Source organism: Neovison vison, chromosome 6, assembly GCF_020171115.1.
Source record: "Neovison vison isolate M4711 chromosome 6, ASM_NN_V1, whole genome shotgun sequence".
Taxonomy (NCBI): domain Eukaryota; kingdom Metazoa; phylum Chordata; class Mammalia; order Carnivora; family Mustelidae; genus Neogale; species Neogale vison.
The window spans coordinates 178062642-178068641 of NC_058096.1; positions in this window are offsets into that span (position 1 = coordinate 178062642).

Consider the following 6000-nt stretch of genomic DNA (forward strand, 5'->3'; position numbering starts at 1 on the left):
TGAGCCACCCAGGCGCCCAGTAATTTGGTTTTCAACTCTGTATTTGGAAAGTTAGTTTTGTCTTTCCTCAAAGGTCATTATAAAGAACCCATTTTCGCCAAGAGTCAATCAAACAGAAGCCTGGGATCAATGAAGGAGGTGGTTAAAAACCCACTTTATTTTCTTCCCTTGGAGAGATATAAAATGCTTATTCACTAAATATGAAACCAAGTTATCTATTATTCACCACAAACCTTTTCTGGAACAAAGTACAGCATAAATTATTTATTTTGCATTATGAAATAGAGTTAAAAGAGGAATGAGAAAGGAAGGCTCTTTAGAGTAAAGGAGAATGGGAGAGATGCAGAAGGACATGAGGATATTTATATCTTTCTCTCTGTCAAGAGAGATTGATTTAGAGAAAGAAGAGGGAAAGAAAGACAATGTCTGGATTATTTTTTATTTTATTTTATTTATTTATTTGAAAGAGAGAGGGAGAGAGAGAATGAGCCAGGGGAGGAGCAGAGGGAGAGGCAGGGCCCCCCCCCTTCCATCAGGGAGCCAGTTGCAGAACCCCGAGATCATGACCTGAGCCGAAGGCAGACAAATAACCAACTAAACCACCCTGGTGCCCCATGGATATTTATAAGTATGGGCTTATGTCCCTGGTAATGGTGTGTCCTAATGTTAACCTGAAACTACTATCAGTGTTAACTAACATCTTTAAAATTTTCCATTGAGATTCTTGATTTTGTCATTCAACGATTGAGTATATACTGAGGATTTACTACTTGCAAGGCAATGTGATGGAGTACGGGGAATAATTATAATATTTAGTGAGCAAATACCATATGCCAGATGCTACACAAATCTTTTATGTAGGTTTTGTTTAATCTTTGCAACAATCCTGTGAGGTAGGAGTTACTGTTTCTTCTTCTCATTATTTATTACATGTAGAGAAAATGGGATGTGAAGTTAGAGCTGATAAAAAAATTTTTTTAAGTGTTTTGATTTGTAGTGTTTTCTGATTTTTGTTGTGTAAGTATACCTTTAATGGCTGATTTCAAGTTATCAACAGTTTAACAGTTGACTTGCCAAATTTCTGAATATTAAACTATTCATGAGTGCAGGTATTTGCTGGCTTCGGTACACCACTGAAGGTGATTTTCTGCCTGTCCTCAAAATACTTAAAATCCAGAAGGGAAGATAAGATTATGTAATACAACTAGAAAATAAGAGGGACCAGATAAGGTAGTATGGAAGTATAGGGCAGAGATACATTTTCACTCAGCTGTTTTTCTAGTAATTTTAATTTGCAGTTAGGAAAGGTTCTATGATTGGGACATTTAAACTGTTGAGGAATGAGTATGACTTGATGAGGTAGAATTAGGGACAGCATAGCTGTAGGGACTGGGAAAAGCATGAACAACTGTTCAATGTTTGCAGGCCTCATTCTTAAAATGGACTTTGGCTATGAAGTAGCAATACTCCAGTAGTCCACAAGGTGGAGGAATAACTCTATCTTTTTCTCATTTTAAACGCAAGTAACAGAATACCTATTTAACATAAACTGGGCAAGAAATTTTTCTCTGTTGAAAATAAGGAAAAATAAAAAAATGATTGTGGGATTCATGATGAGGAATTTCAGAGAAATGCTTTCTTTTGCTGTGTAGTGTTCAGATTCACATTTATATACAATCTAAGAGAATTTCATGCTCAAGATACAACTTAGGTAGGTATAGAATTCAGTGAATAAATTTGATGAAGATACAAAGTACATTCACTCCTGAGATTTGAATGGCTAAAGATTGTCAGTCACTAGGCCATGTAGTTTTACCTGCTATGCTTTGTAGCTGGATCTCATTATATCTAGATCTGCCAGTAGTCACAAAAATATAATTTAACCAATTATAGTATAAGTTTTTTTTTAAGATTTTATTTATTTGGCAGGCAGAGATGACAAGTAGGCAGAGAGGCAGGCAGAGAGAGAGAGAGAGAGAGAGGGGCAGCAGGCTCCCCACGAGCAGAGAGCCCCATGCAAGGCTCTATCCAGGACCTTGAGATCATGACCTGAGCCAAAGGCAGAGGCTTTAACCTAGTGAGCCACCCAGGCGCCCCTATAATACAGGTTTTAAAATGTGTTGTTATTTTTATCAATAAAACTTATTTGAAGCTAGAGTTACGTAGAATGAATATTCATTTTCAGCACTTGTTTATTTAGTAATCCAACACCCGTTTGTTGGGCATCTGTTGTGTTGTCCATTGTGCTGTGTGCTATTTTATTTTATTATTATTTTTATTTTTAAATTTCTTAAGCTTTTACTTATTTATTTGACAGACAGAGATCACAAGTAGGCAGAGAGGCAGGCAGAGAGAGAGAGGAGGAAGCGGGCTCCCTGCTGAGCAGCGAGTCCAATGCGGGGCTTGATTCCAGGACCCTGAGATCATGACCTGAGCCAAAGGCAGAGGCTTAACTCACCAAGCCACTCAGGTGCCCTGTATGTACTATTTTAAGTGTTCGTTTAGTTCACAGAGTGCTGCAGCTGGAAACTTTACAACCAGGCATTTTACCCCACATGGATGGTAGCTTCAAAAAAAAAAAATGGGTTTAAATTAAGAAAGATGGTAAATCTATTCTACAGCACCAGAAAAAGTAGTGGAATGGGTGATAGAAGGAGGGTTAATATGGAGGGTGTTGCTTCTGAGGAAATCTTCAAAAACAGAAGTGGTATAATTAAAACATGGACGTGCAAGGCCTTAAGCCCTGACTTGGGTTCTTGTCAGTCTTATTTTGAAAGATCCCCCGGGGCTCCAAGCACCCCGGAATGGACCCCTTCTCAGGAGGAGACCCCCGGACCCAAAGACCAAGCCGAGTCCACTGATCAGATGCAAACAGCACGAGGTTTATTGAGTTGACACAGGTACCTGCGGGCGGTCAAGTCTTAGGAAGACTCGCGCGCCAGCCCTTTGTTCAGGGCCTTTTTATGGGGTTTGGGGAAGCGAAAGCATACGTACAGAAGCAGAAACATAGTTACAAGGTTCTTATTGGCTGGTTTGAATGTAAGGCATACTCGGTGTTTGTAGATTGGCTTTGAAGGACCCCGGCACGCGAAGAGAAAGGTGGGGAGGGGGAGTGAGGAGGGGGAGTTGGACCTTATTACTCAGCAGAGAAGCATCCTGCCTACGTGACTAGGCCCACGTACCTAGGCGACCCCCCTTGCCTACATGACTATGCACATAAAGTATCCTGTTGAAACAGGAGACCAGTATCACCCCCTAAAAGCCAAGTGGTTACAGAAAGGCAAGGGAGTGGTTAAACAATTAACTGGGGGAGGGGTCTAACAGGGGAAGGGCGAGCGATTACAGAAAAGCCAAGAAGCAGTTAGTTAATCAATGGCTGGGGGGGGGTGTCTATATGCGGAGTCTTTCATTCCCCCCTTTTTCTTTATCATGGATAGAATCTTATATCCATTCGCTCTGGTCCTGTACCAGGTCAGTTTGGGATCTGGTCTGTCGAATTAGCTGATATTGCTGTGTCACCAGTGGTTTCGCAGCCCCAATAGCGACTATAAAAGTGGGATGTCCCACTACAGTAGGTCCACTCTCTGGGTCTGTGAAACCCGGGGCATAAGTGTTCTTAACATACTTTGTTGACTTCAGTCCCCATAGCTTCCCCAAGGATTTAACCCGAGTTGCCCCCAGGGGGGATGGTTGTGAAGGCGGTCAAAGTAATTTTCTACGTCCTAATTGGCTGGAGTTCCCATTGCTAGCTTGCAGATGTTAGGGTGTACTAGCTGCAGGGCTTGCAGATGGGCTTGAGGAACTGAGTTATGTGTCTTTGGAAATTGGGCTATTGATAAGGTAACTTCTTTGTTGTAAATCTCAAGGACATTTGCAAACAAAGGGAGACTCCTGCCTTACAAGACTGTGATCTCTGCAATATAAACATTTGTTCTTTTTTCAGGGCAGTCAGGGGTGCCTGTGAAATGTCATACATATTACCAAGGGGAGGGGTGGAGAGGGGGTGCAAGGCGCCAGCCCCTGCTCCCTCTTCAGCCAGCCTCCTGAACAATTTTGACCCTTAAATCTTTAAGGTGGTTGAAGGTGGAAGGTCTTATCTTCTGTAATTTCTTCCTGCTGAATAGGGGCGTATAGCTGTCCCTACCTACTCAGGTCAACATTGATCAGTGGAGGAATGTATAGGGGAGTTACGAAAGGCGGAGGCAGCTGAATCCAGTGCTGACAGTGTAAAAGTATCTTTGCGCATGGTAAGGATCATCTGTCATGGTGAAGTCATTGCAGCGATGGAGTCTCGGCATCAAGTAGAGAAATAGCGAACAAAGCAACATGTTAAGGTTAATAAGGCGATAAGAATGAGAAGCCCAAAAAGGAGATTTGGCTACAGTCCTCCTCCAAACCAGTAAGCTAACCAATTGCTGAGAGAGAGAGAAGGATCTTGTAGAGCTTTAATCTGGGCATTCATATCCTTTATTAATCCTGTGACACTTTTGTGATAGTCTGGGATGTACACACAACATTCTGTCTTGATAATTACATATATGCCACATGACATCCTCTAGTCACAAAGATGGAACAAAAATGGATGCTAAGTGATTATACCATTTAAAAAATAGATCGCATCCATCTTTGTTTTAAGTTGGGGAGACTAGCTGGAGTTGTAATGGTTTTAGTAATGCGCCCATGAATCCAGGCAAATCCTAAGGTACAGCGACCTATCCACCCTGGAGGAAGCCAGGGCCACAGGTTTGTTTCACATATCCACTGGGTTCCATTTGGAGCTGGCCATCTAATGCCAGGTCGCCTTGCCCAGTCAGTAGCAAACCAGTCAGTAGCCTGGAGTACTGTTACTTGGGAACACATTTCTAGTGATAGCCATCCTAGATATCGTGTGTTATTTGCCCAAATATCACTCGTATGATTTCTTTGTTCCCAGCATAAAACTGCCTTCTGACTGAGCCGTCCAATCGTGGGTGTAAGCCACAGATATGCATCCCAGATTTGATATACACCATCCTTAGTAAGTTAAGGAGGGTTTTGTAACTTAGGCCCATATTTGATTGGGGAGTTATGGCTTGACAGCAATCCCCTTTTTTTTTTTTTTTTTTTTTTTTTTTTCCAAATTGCTCCATGGGCATGTAGTACCAGGAAGGCATATTTGGAGTCAGTGTTAATGTTTATTCTTAGGCTTTGGCAATTGCAAAGTGCTAGTGAACACTACAGTATACCTAGCTTTTCTTATTTTTTTTTTTTTATGAAAACTATTGTCATCAGTAAACTGTCATTCATCTGGCATATCTGTAAGTATAGCCCAATATTTAATTAGTCGGCCTTCATCATTCTTTGGTGGCCTTTGAATTCTAAGAAAAATCTGGACCTGATGTGAACTCATTAGTTAGGGGCTGTTTTAGGTTTCGCTAAAGCATCTGTTTGCAATTGCACCTCAACAGAGGTGGCCTCTAGGATAAATATGACTAAGGGATGAAACCAATAAGAAGACCTTTGAGTGGTCCAGCCTTAACAATATCCTGATTACAGAGGATCACTGGCAAGTGAGAAAACTTGTCAAGAGATAAGGGGAGTTCCCCATGCATCATCCGATCTAATCATAAAGAAAGTGGGGTCATCCATTATCTCTATAAGTCCATAGTTAATCCTATGGAGTGCAATAGGCTGGCCTTTAGGCAATTTCATTATCCCAGCCACAAACAAGGTGTTAGTTAAGTTATACAATTATAGGGGAATCAATCCCATTTTCCAGTTGTTTAATCATGTGCCGTGGGGTCTTGTTAATATACCCACAAGATAATAAGATTGATTAAAGAAGCTATTGTGTAACTTCTCTGAAGTTTACCTCAAATTGTTTAGCTTAGGTAAACAAACATTTAAAGACAATCGAATCTAGAATTTAATATCCATAAAGGTGTGTTATTAAAATATAATTTTTCTTTCTAAGATAACCCTCATTTACAGAGATAGCCAAATCAGGACTAAGTCACTTGT